The following is a 13,771-nucleotide window of genomic DNA, read 5'->3' on the forward strand; positions in this document are numbered from 1 at the left end:
GTAGAGGCTGTTTGAACAATGACTAAATTCCCTGAATAAGTTCGGTATTTTAGCCTCCACCCACACTTGTCACTTTCTCACTAGAGGTTATCGGTCGCAAATTTATTTTAAGGCAATCCGAAGTAATTTAGGAAGGGTGGATGCAGGCTGGGGAAGTGGAAGGAGGAAGAATTCACTTAGAGAGATAAATACAGGGGGTTAAGAGCTCTGACTATGTGCTAGTATATAATACAACCCGATTTTAACAACTTTTAGTGCAAACAGGCAATATAATGTGTACTGTTTGTATTCAGTAACACAGACAAACAAAATATGTAAACGTAGACATCATTTATTGCCAACGGCCTTGCCGCAGTGGTAATATCGGTTCCCGTCAGATCACCGAAGTTAAGCGCTGTCGAGCTGCTCTAGTACTTGAATGGGTGACCATCCGGTCTGCCGAGTGTTGTTGGCAAACGCGATACACTCAGCCCTTGTGAGGCGAACTGACGAGCTACTTGATTGATACGTAGTGGCTCCAGTCTCATAAACCGGCATACGGCCGGGAGAGCGGTGTGCTGACCGCAGCCCCTCTATATCCGCATCCAGTGAGGCCTGTGGGTTGAGGATGACATGGCGGACGGACGGTCCCCTTAGACCTTCATGGGCTGTTCAGGCGGAGTTTAATTTTTTAGCTTAGACACTGTTTATTAACAACCATCGGAACCCCAGCAATTCGGAAAGCGGAAGGTAGACAACTCATTTAGAGAGCTAAATATGATGCGTTAAAGAGCTCTGACTTTGTGCTGGTATCTAATACAGCCTTATTAGTACTACCTTCAGTGCAAACAGGCAATATAATGTGCACTGTTTGTATTCCGTATCACAGACAAACAAAATATGTAAACGTAGACGTTGTTTATTAGCAATCACTGGATCCTCAACAGTTCCAGTTCACCCTCGCGTTCGTACGCTGCTATGAAAACACTATTTAGATTTTGACTATGGCATTATGGTATAAATTAAGCGTACAAAAAATTAAGTCACCGGAGTGCACATGCGCAGATGAATCGTTAAACCTTTACAGATGGCGCAGAGATCGAGTCATGTGCTCAAACATGCGCGCACTGCCTCTACTTGAGCATAACGCAGTAGCGATCAGTGAGACAATTATGTTTCAGGCAGACATGGTACGTAAGCATGGGTAAACGTTGGGAATCACCACAGAATTCATCAACCGACCACGGCAAAACAGCCCGGATAATTATAATGGACATGATATTTCCGGCCGTGAAAGTTTACATTTTAGTATCAGACGCCTCTACGGGGAGGAGATGTCAAGAGAAGTGCGACGCCTGGAAGGACTCCAGAAGAAGAGAGTGCAGCTTTTGTGTTCCCTCACATTCCTGTCTCGTTGCAGAGCCGTCGGCGTTATACCGAAGTTTCTGAAGATAAAGCGACTGTTCTATTCGGGAAAGGCACAACGCATTTTCAAACGGACTGAGGAGGCCTTACTACGAGAGCGCATTCAGCAGACCCGACGGGAATTGGCAAGCACAAACTGTAAGTTAATGTCTCTCCATATTACGATCAGTAATAAACTGTGCAGCGGTGACTGGGATAAAATTGATAGACTACTGCATGATACCATGGGGAAGCGTATGTTGACGACGTCTAGTAGACAGAAGAAGAAGTTTGATAATTTGCTACCTAATCAGACTGTTCGGCATTTAGACGTTTCCCGGACCGTTATCAATTTGTCCAAACGTTCGTTATCTGACGATGAGACATCTGTGCTTGCCAAGGGAGGAAATTTTGCTGTTAGTCCGCGTTGTGTGCCCACGGAAGAAATTATAGCCAATGTAGGAGCAGTAATTCGCAGTGTAGATTCTGTAACAGCTGAAGAAATCCGTATAGAAACAGTGAGAATATTAGCCAATGCAAAATCGCCGAAAAGTAATATAACTGTGGGCGAGAGAAGAGCTTTAAAACTCCTGAATGACGACGACAGTATTTTGGTTCTCCCAGCTGACAAAGGAAGCGCAACGGTGGTTATGGATGTGGCCAACTATCAGAGAAAATTTACGGATCTACTGGATCCGCAAGCATATAGGAAGCTGAATAAGGACCCCAATAACAACGTTCTCAGAACTGTGTCGCGGTTAATAAAAAAGTCCTCCATTGAAGAGAGTGTACAGAAAGGTCTCTGGAGTTCGGTTGCGCTACCACCGAGGCTTTATGGATTGCCCAAAATTCATAAAGAAAATGTTCCGTTAAGACCGATACTAAGTGCCATTGGTTCGCCCACCTACTCGTTAGCCAAGTTTTTGACTACGCTGTTAAAACCACATGTGGGCCGTTCGGACTCGTATATAAAGAATTCTACACATTTCATCAGCAGATTGAATGGCATAGTGGTCCAGCCGGAGGACATATTGTTCAGCTTCGATGTGGTATCGCTGTTTACCATGGTTCCACTTAATGATGTATTGGAACAGCTGGATCGAATTTTTCCTGCCGATATTTTAGAGCTGTTTAAGTGTTGTTTGACGACCACATACTTCAAGTGGAATGAACTGTTTTATGAGCAAACGGATGGCGTGGCTATGGGAAGCCCCCTAAGTCCCGTAATTGCAAACTTCTTTATGGAGAAATTCGAAGAACAGGCCTTAGGTACGGCCAGCAAGAAACCAAATGTATGGTTCCGATACGTGGATGACATGTTTATGTTGTGGAGACATGGTAGGGAGGAACTAAGCCGGTTCCACGAACATCTGAACAGTATAAACTCAAGAATTCAGTTTACAATGGAGGAGGAGGTAGACGGCAAACTACATTTCCTCGATGTGCTTGTGTTTAGAAACGAAAATGGTAGTTTGGGCCACTCAGTGTACCGCAAACCCACGCACACGGACCGTTATTTGCACCGGGATTCGAACCACCACCCACAACAGAAGCGGGGTGTTATCAAGACGTTAGCGGACAGAACTAGAAATATTTGTGAACCTGAGTTGCTCGACGCTGAGATGGAACATCTCCACAATGCACTAACGAAGAACGGATATTCGTCCGCCGAAATAAAACGTGCGTTGAGGCAGCCACGCAGAAATCATACTGACGTACAGGCTACTTAAAAATCTAAGGTTTTCGTGCCGTTTGTTAAAAATGTAACGGAAAGAATAGGGAGGATCTTGACGAAGCGGAATATTACCGTAATTTACAAGCCCACCAGGAAGATACAGGAATACCTTAGGCCTGCCAAGGACGCTCGCAAACCATTGGAAAAATCTGGAGTGTATAGGATCCCATGCAGCTGTGGTGATGTTTATGTGGGTACTACCAAAAGAACTGTTTCTAAACGTTTGGAAGAGCACAAGGGAAATTGTAGAAGAGGAGAAACGGAACGATCAGCTGTTGCGGAGCATGCTTTCCAGCCAGGGAACCACAATATTCGTTTCGAGGAGACGCAAGTACTAGCGGCCACGAGCAGATACTACGAAAGGCTCTACAGGGAGGCAATCGAAATCGCTAAACACCCAAATAATTTCAACTGAAAGGAGGAGGGCGTCAAATTAAACGGTATATGGATGCCGGTGTTAAAGAAGATGTGTACCACTCGTCCACTACTGGGTGATGGCAACGGCGATCGACGGCGACGGACAGCGGCCAATTGCACTGACGTTTTCAAAACACGTGACGTCACGCCGCGGCGCTGGGGCGCGCGGACACGGAATTTAGCGGCAGTCAGTAGCGAGCCAGTGTGTGTGTTGGACCTTACATCAAGCTACGGACCCCCTTGAAGATGTCTCCCGCAGTCGGAGACGAAACGCTGGGAATCACCACAGAATTCATCAACCGACCACGGCATAACAGCCCGGATAATTATAATGGACATGATATTTCCGGCCGTGAAAGTTTACATTTTAGTATCAAATGTAAGGATGTGACAGAGAGGCTGAAATGGGCAATGGCGTTCGGCTGTGCTCATGCCCGTACGTTGTGTGAAGTTGCTGCGTTTCTTGGTGTTTCGCGGTGAACTGTTCAACGTGTCTGCAAACAGTGGTGTTACACATGTGGAAAAAACACGTCAGAATGGCTAGGAATAACTTAAATTGGAAACAACACATAGAAAATGTTATGGGGGAGGGGAACCAAAGACTGCGCTTTATTGTAGAACACTTAGATGCAACAGATCTACTAAAGAGACTCCCTGCACTACGCTTGTCCGTCTTCTTGTTATGGGGGAGGCGAACCAAAGACTGAGTTTTATTGGCAGAACGCTTAGAAGATACAACAGATCTTCTGAAGAGACTGCCTACACTAGGCTTGTCCTTCCTCCTTTGGAGTTCTGCTGCGCATTGTGGGATCCTTACCATATAGGATTAACGAGGTACATCGAGAAAGTTCAAACAAGAGGAGTATGTCGTTTATTATCTAGAAATAGGGGAAAGTGCGTTACGGACACGATACAAGATTTGGTGTTGACGTAATGAAAAAAAAAGGCGTTTGCCGTTGCGGCGGGATCTTCTCACGAAATTTCAGTCATCATCTGTCTCGTCCAAACACGAAAATACTTTCTCGACGCCGACGTACATAGGAAGAAACCATCGCAAGAGAAATCAGAGTTCGCACGGAAAAACATAGATGTTCGTTTTTTTTCGTGCGCTGTACAGAGAGGAATAAAAGAGAATTATTGTGAAGTTGGCTAGATGAATCCTCTGTCAGACACGTAGCAGTAAAACTCATAGTATCCGTCTAGATGCAAATGTAGATGCTGAGTGAGAGCGACCGGAGATGCGTATTGTGGACTGTGAATCAAAATCGGTTCCAAACCCGACATGCATCGTTGCAGGCGCTGATTGAAGGTCCATCCAAAACCTGTTAGCGATAGAAAATCGCGACAGGAGCTGCACGCAGTGAACAACTGGAGTTAGTAACTTCGCAACAGGCAGCTGCGTACACATCCACATAAAGACGACAACAGTAAAGTTTATCGGGCTTGAAGAATATGTAACTGTTTTCCTGAACACTGCTCCAAGCTATTACGTCTCGGCTGATAGGCAAAATCACGTGACTTCCATCTCATAGGAAATCTGTGGGACCTAGTGGAACAGCAGGTAAAACGCCGACATCAGCAGCTCTACAATTTGGTGAAATCACGCGAAGGAATCTTGAGCGAATGGCTTACCGCAGATGCGACGTAGCTGCACAATCTTGTGGACTTACTTCCTAACCGAATCCAGGCGGTTGTCAAGTCCAGGGGCTGAATTACGCAATATCAAATGGTTTTTGTAGTGATTTCTCTACGGGTAACTATTTTTTGTCCTCTGGCCTTGTAACCCGTGAAATTCCCAATGAAACGTCGTATAAAACAATTACTACTCGCATTTTTGTAGCGTTCACATGCGGTTGTTAACCATTTGAATCACTTTGAATCTGTACACCTCTTCCTTAATAACTCCTTATTACCGCCTTTTCCTCTGTGTTACAAGTTAATATCCTTCCTCTATTTCCCCTGCTTCCCAGTCATCCACATTAATTCCACATTTAACATTCATTAATGTGCCACGCAACGTCGTTCCTAAAAATTCTGATTGCTTCAAATGGACTCGAGCACTCAGTTCCAAAATTTCTCATTTCTGCTCTCTGTACGCAACCAATATCTGTCTGTAAAAGAACATGGTTCCAGTATGAATGGTAGGCTAACGACATGCCGATAGCGATATCAGAATTGATTTAGGGGGGTAAACGAAATGGGTCATACCTCTGGTGCGCGATTTTACATTCACGGGAAATAAGATAAACGTTTTACTCACATGCATCTCCGAACTAGGAGTTCTAACAACTTTTATTTTCGGAAATCAGTCGAACCACCCAGAATTTACATCAGTACGTACCCAAATATATAGTTTCTGAAAATGTAATTATCATTGCTGACATCGGTTTGACTAAGCATATAGGAGCAAAGCTGTGTTGGATTTTTCATGTGACATTCTGGTCTGAATGACAAAGAAAGCAGATATAGCGCCCATTATGTCTATACAGTCCTTGAAACTGTAGCTCCCACTCTCATATGCACTGAACAGTGATTAGAAAAAACAGATATTGTGACCGAAGGTGTAATATGGCTTACAGAATATATATGTAACCTACAAGTTTCTGTCATACATAGTCCATAACTTTATGCCTATGAATAATGTAACAAACAAGAGTTTATGGTATTTGTGGTTATTTAGTACTATTCCTACACAAATAAAGATATAAACCGAATCACATACTGGTGTGAACATCAATAGGGCTGCCAAAAATCAGTTATTTACAACGACGATACTATTCCACCTCAAGCAATACACACACACACACACACACACACACACAAAGGTCGTTTATTCCTGTTGTTGTCATAGAAACAGCTGCCTGCTTTCACTTGACGTATGTTCTACTGAAAAGATAGGTTGTGTCCTTACTGTGACATACCTGCAGTGTAGGCACGGTTCTGTTCTGTATCGGCACAACTGCCAATAATAATGCTGTTGCAACACAATAAGCTGAAAGAGAAAAGCCCGTCACTGCTTACTTTAATTTAGCTCCTGTTGAGAAAGACAACACTCTATCCACTTGTCATTCCATTCATTTGCTAACAATACTCTCAGTACTCATTGCGGTGAAAGTCTATTCAAAACATTTGCTTTTAAAAAATGTGAGAGGATGATTATAAATGAAAAATAAAATGAAATCAGAACTTGATTAATTTTCTCAAAATTGTGAAACTAACATTTAAATGAATTCTAGTAAAATTACTCAATGTTTTTACCCTATCACAGAAAAAGCATTAGAAGTATAGAAGTGCTCAGTTTTGCATTTAAATTATTAAATAGAAGTCTCTTTCGTGAGACTGTGCTTTACAAATCTATATTTGGAAATTTGAGTCTTTGCAGTTGACCTGTTATACAACTGACTGATAAAATTGTGCTACAGAAAATTGTGTCTCAGTGAATCAATACACTACAAATACAGTCAACAAATTATTTTTAGAAATACAATATCCTAATGATATAAGTGGTAGACAATGCATTTCTCTAAGACTATGCTATAATAAAGTCAAATTAATCTAGAAAATGTGCCTGTGTCAGGCAAGGTATGAGGCTTTCACCTTACATGAGGCTTTCGAGTTTATAATTTATATAATTCCAGATTCTGCTGAAAGCCAATTTTATGCAAGGTTCAATACATCAAAATTCAAATGAGAGCAATGAAAATGAGAGTTGTTATTCAATGCTGGTTTTGTTTGTAAGTCATGAGAACAGGGTTCATATGAGGGTAGAAGGAATAAAAGCATCCATAAAAAAATTCTAAAATTAAAAAATAAAAATCAAACAAAATCTAAATCGGTTCCATTTTTACTGGAGTAACAATCAGAGTTATCCATCTGTTAGTCATATGTTAACTGTTCAGGATATCCAACAAAAGTAGTTTGTTTTTCGAATGTGTTAATATACATGTGTGCAGAGTTATATTGTTAACAAAGTTGAACATTATCATTAAAAGAATATTTTATACCTGTGTGACATAACATTGGGCTTCAGCCTGACTCATACCGAATAAATACAACGTTATCAAAATTTTGAAAGTCAATGTACATCATAACTTACAATGACAGTCACTACAATATTTCAAACAATATCACCAATATTTATCACCTCTGTGTCATTGTCATCACTTTATTCCTTTATTTAACTCATACTCCCAGAGTAACCCTTCAAAACATCTGGTGTGTGTGTGTGTGTGTGTGTGTGTGTGTGTGTGTGTGTGTGTGTGTGTGTGTGTGTGTGTGTTTGGGTGGGTGTGATTAGAATAATTTTACCAGTTCTAGCTCACAATCTCAATATTAAAATAAATTCTGCATTTTATAAGTAACTTAAAACAGTTTAAAAAATTCTGAACATTTAATTTACTTAACTTATTTTATATCATTAACTAAACACATATTTTTTACAATAATAAAACTAATTACAATAACTAACTGATTTATAACTTAATTTATTTCATTTACAACATGATTTTAACACAATAACATGTGTTAGTTAAAAAAGTAAGTCATTTTTAAAAATTTTATACTCTGAAAATAATTAAATTAATTAAATGTATTTGTTAGCAAAGAATATTATTTTAAAAATCACAGAATGAACATAAGTAAATAATTAAAATGTGTTAACTAACAAAAGTAAATTATAAAAATTTTATAACATAATTGTAAGATAATAAGATGTATTAGTTGAAATTAAAGTACATTAATTTAAAAAATTTACATTATGAACTCTATATCATTACTTGAAAGTAAAAATTGTCAATCAATTTAAAAAATCTATTTGGTAAAATAACTTTAAAATCATTATTGAGTTCTAGACAAAGTTCTTCTCCATATCTAGTATTTAAATATTCACAATTCTTATTATTATATAAAACACTTGCCTCCAACTCATTTACTTTCTTAATTTCTTTAGAAATACTTACATTGTTGTGCTTCTTGATTAAAATAGTTTCCCTTTGTATAGAAAAAAATGTTATTAGTTTTACAAAAATAAATTTGTAGTTTGCATTCAACATATTTTTAAAAATTGTAATTTTGAACTTATTGCTAAATGATTCATTCAAAATTATTTTATAAATCTAACAAAAATTCTTTCTTATAAGTGGAGAACCTAAACGAAATACAAACTAAACTAAAAGAAACTAATGAATTAATTGACCAATCTGAAAAAGATACTGATTGTCCTATTTGTTTAAGTAATGAAAATACCAATCAATTTGTCAAAGCAAGCTGCAATAATATTTTTCATAAAAAAATGTATTGATGAGTGGTTAAAGGAAAAAGAAAATTGTCCACATTGTACAATTTTTATTAAAAATAAAGTACCAGAAACAGTTCAAAAATAAATATTATTGATTTGTTTGATGCTCAAGATTAAGCACCAATTTATGGTGAACCAGCATATATTATGATTCTGATCAATTAAATATTTAAATCGTAAGAATTATAAAAGATTACTTTTTCACAAATTTTTTAAATTTGTAAATGGAGCAGGTTCAACAAGAGTCTAGTGTGGAATCTAAAATTTGTAAATATTGTAATACAGAGAAATCAATTCATAATTTTACTTTACAGAACTATAGAAAAGATGGTTATAGAACAATATGTATATTATGTATACATAAATATCATGAAAAAATTACTATAAAAATCAAACCCATGTATATATGGAAACAGTGTTGCTAAATATTATTTTAAAAAACATTTACTATGAAATCCAAGTGAAGAACATTGAAAAATATTATTAGCAATGAATAATGAAGAAATTGTAAATGAAGAAACATATACATCTACAATGAATAATGGAGAAGTTGTAGCTGAATAAGTATCTAAATCTACAAAGAAAGGTAAAAGTTGTCAAGAGATTCAAGATTTTGATTGATAAATCCTTCACATATAGATAAACATAAAAATAAATGTAAGAAGTGTACTTTAGAATATACTGGGTGATCAAAAAGTCAGTATAAATTAGAAAATTGTATAAATCACGGAATAATGTAAATAGAGAGGTACAATGACACAAATGCTTGGTATGACATGGGGTTTTATTTTTACCTCTCTATCGACATTATTCTGTGGTTTATTAAGTTTTCAAATTTATTTTTCATCACCTAGGATTAAGAATAAGAAAGCTTTCACTTTATGATATATTATTTATTAAATAATAATCTATTATGATTAATTAAATAAATTATTAAAACTAATTGATTGTTAAACTAAAAAGTAAACTAACAGAATGTTGAACAAAATAGAAAATTAATTCAATTCAACAACTGATTTTTTAAAAGCTAACTGATTGATGAACTAAATAATAAACCAATTTTCTTTTGTGATTCATTACAAATTAAATAATAATTCTTATCCATCTATTAAATAATTATCATTTTGTTAAAAAATATTTTTCACAAATCTAATGAATTTTTTTGGTAATAAACCAATAGGTACCTAAGATTATCAATTGAAATGTTATTCATTTATATAGTTATAGTTGTATAGTTAAAAATTTAATAAAGATTTTTATATAGTTAAAAATTCATATAGTTAAAAATTAATATAGATTAAAAAGTTATCAAGAATTTTTATATAGGTTAAATATTCTTACAAATTTTTATAATCCCCAACCATTTTCATCAACATTAATTCCCATACCAAATTTTCTTTTTCATACATTATTCCTCTAACTGTTGCTGCATTTTTTCACCAAATGAAGCATAATTGGCGTATATCATTTCTTTTGCAGCTAACTGAAGTTCTTTATCAGCTAGATGTCTTTTTTCTAAATCTTTATCTCTATAAGCTAACCATTCTTCTAATTTTGTAGCTGGACCACAAAATTTGTAACCTGGAAGATGTATTTCACAGGGTAATTTGTTAATTAAACAACTTACTAATCCTTTTCCATATTTATCACTTTGCCGAAATGTGTGTTGTATGATTATATAACAATTTAATTAAATATGGAATTCTAATTGCATTTTCAATTTTAAATCGATAAAATTGTTTGTTAATATTTGTGTAATATTAACTTTTTCATTATGTTAATTTCTATTTCCTGCTAGTTCTTCACCATAAATTACAGCTAATATTTTCAATTAATTGTCCAACATCTTTCAACCAAACAGATTCAATTGCTTTATCTGTATATTTTTTATCTAAACCTTCACTTTTTGGTTTTTCAGGGGAACTAATATCTGTATCATCTATAGTTGCTCTTCTTAAGTTTGTAAGTTTGTAAAATAATCATCAACAATTGGTGTTTTTAAATATTTATATTTATTACCTCTACTTTATGATCTTTTATTTCGATTATTATCAAAATATAATACTCCTGAATTTAATAATATATCTGCATAATTTCATAAATATTCACCATTACACTTCTCATTTAAACCATATATAGAAATTTGTTTTTCAGTCAAAAGTCTCATTAATCTATCTTAACCTTCACATGTTGTTTTACCAATTGTTAACTTATCACCTTTAATTCTACAGGTAAAATAACAAATTTTAAAGATACCAACAGGTGTTAAAACGAATACTTTATCTTCACTATGACTTATATATACTTTAATATTCTTTCACTAACATTTATCTTTTTAGTTTCAATTATATTTTTATGTTCTTTTTCTTGGTATTTTTTAAATGTATCTTTAATTTTTGTTTCAGTTAATGTATAATTATATTTTCCAGGTATATCATCAGACCTATCTGTTGTTTTTTCAATTGGTGGTTAATCTCCAAAACCTTCTATACAATGTTATGGAATCACTTATTTTTCAACTACTCTACTTTCTTCAATTGCTTTTAAAACATTATCATGCAAACCTTCAATACTTTGTTTGAATTTCTCAGTAGCATCAATAACAGTTTGATCTATTTCTTTTATATTTCTCATATTCTGTTCCTGATTGCTATTTCCAAAGCTTAAATTGTTCTTTATTTTTCTTCAAATAACTGTCTATTTTGTTTAGCTTGTTTACCATCTTTTTCATTATACTTTGCAAACATGTTTTAATGAAGAAAAAACATTATTTATGTTTATGTTTATATTTATATTTATGATTAATGTTTATGTTTATGTTTAAATTTATATTAATGTTTGTGTTTCCCTTAAGTTAATGTTAATGTTTAACGTTTAATGTTTGTGTTTAATGTTTAAGTTGTTGAGAAGTGTCTGTATTTTATTTAAAAACTTAACTTCATTTGGTTTTCTAGACATATCTGTTGTTGCAACACCAAATTCATCATTTAGTACACTATTATTTTAAGTTACCAAACTTTAAATCTGCAGTAACAAACGTATGGTAAATATGTTTGAAATTTGTTTCATCTTGACTAAAAATATTTAAAAAATGTAAACAGATTCTTACTAAGTTTTTTGGTATTTTTGAATAACATTGAGCTAAATAAAAGCAATCTATACGATTGTGTCTACCTCTAGTAAAATAATTTCTAGCAATATATAGATTTTCTATAATAAAGTCATCAAATGCAACAACTGAATTTTCGTTGCATTCATCTAATTAAATAAAATCGTTTCACTTATTTTCATTGAAACTAACAATTTGTTTATTAAATTTATCTTCGTTTTTTTACATGAATTCTTGATATTTTGGGTGTTCTAATCTTTTTGAATAAAAAAATTAGCATATGATCCATTTCTAGATTTTAAGAATTACTTACTAAAATCAGATGTTGATAGTAATCTGTATTGTTTTATAACTAATTGTCCAATGTATGTTATCAATATGAGCTGTAGAAAAAAAATTGTAACTCCACAAAAATCAACTATGAAACTTAGTGCAACTTTTAATGATAAAATTCCAAATGATACACTTGCGTATGCAATTATGTATGGTAAAAAGAATCTTACATACGATGCACAACATAGATTACTTACTGAAGAGATTTCATTATTAATTGCTACTATATAAATGAATGAAAAACTTATAAACTTACTAACAATGAATGCTTTTTAATATAATTTACCTTCGTTAAAATTTTTTTTTATTTTTTTATTACATTTACATTGTAAAATTTTCAAAATTCTTTACTTTCATTAACTATTACATTTTATTTATTTATTAACCTTCACAATGTGATTTTTTTAAAAAAATAACTTATTTTTGTTAACTAATACATTTTAATTAATTGGCTTACATTCATAGTTTAAAATTTAAAAAAATAACTTAGTGTTTTAATTAATACATGTTACTGTGTTAAAGGTGTGTTTTAAATGAAGTAAATGGGTTTAGAAATCAGAGTGAATGTAATTAGTTGTATTATTGTAAAGTTAATGTTATGAAATTGGTTAAGTTAATCAAATATACTGAATTTTTAAAAAAAAATATCAGTCAAGTTACTTATACAGAATTTATTTTAATATTGAGCTAGTGAGCTAGAACTGGTGAAATTATTCTAGTGGCGTATGTGCGTATGGCACTAATGACATAACATCTTCAAGTTTTTTGTTTCAAATTGAAATGTCTTTTAAGTATTTCCTAGATAACTGAAAATGGGCTAAACCCCTGATGTGCTCATCATTTTCTGGTGATATTTACAGATCTGAATTCTTCAGAATTAGTGTACTGGTACTTCACTTGTATGATGGCATTCTTTCATCAAAACGAAAAGCTGTGGCTTCAGAAAATCGGAACTGAGATCCATCACCATGTTTGTCCTTCTTTACAATATTTATCTGTACAGGTGACAGATCTATAAAGTCTGCTTGCTTCATTTTAACGACAGAAAATAGCTACTTCTTGCACGATTTTCTAATGACTGTAATCCAGTCATTGGGGGTGTACACAGTGAGGTTTCTGTTCTTAATGTGCTGCTCAATTCGACCGAAATCTCAGTCACAGGGCAATCGTGTGTTTCCAACTCGTGGAAACCAATGTTCAATGGCTATAAATTTTCAATGCACTGGTGAGCTCTCCAGTGCAACAATTGCCCAGATTTGTCTTGGCCTCTGCATTTATCACTGATAATGTGAAGAATGTTTGCTTGAGACTTTTCTAGTTCTAGGAATTTTATCAGACAGTTTACCTCGTCAGATCCAAGCTTTACTTCATCTTCAGTCCACACGAACATATGTCCCTTTTCAGATCCATAATGATGAATACCAGAATTATATGTGGGCAACTTCCTCTTATAGGTTGTAGGCCCAGATGTCAGCCTTCGTGTTAGAAATGTTTGTCA

The 13,771-nt window shown here is 34.5% G+C and overlaps 1 protein-coding gene across 1 annotated transcript in view; it reads left to right on the top strand.

Moving 5' to 3' along the window:
• The window catches only part of LOC124595160 (esterase E4-like), a 93,082-nt gene that overhangs the window by 46,947 nt on the left and 32,364 nt on the right, over positions 1–13,771 (top strand). The window lies entirely within an intron of this gene.

Source organism: Schistocerca americana, chromosome 2 (assembly GCF_021461395.2).
Source record: "Schistocerca americana isolate TAMUIC-IGC-003095 chromosome 2, iqSchAmer2.1, whole genome shotgun sequence".
Lineage (NCBI taxonomy): Eukaryota > Metazoa > Arthropoda > Insecta > Orthoptera > Acrididae > Schistocerca > Schistocerca americana.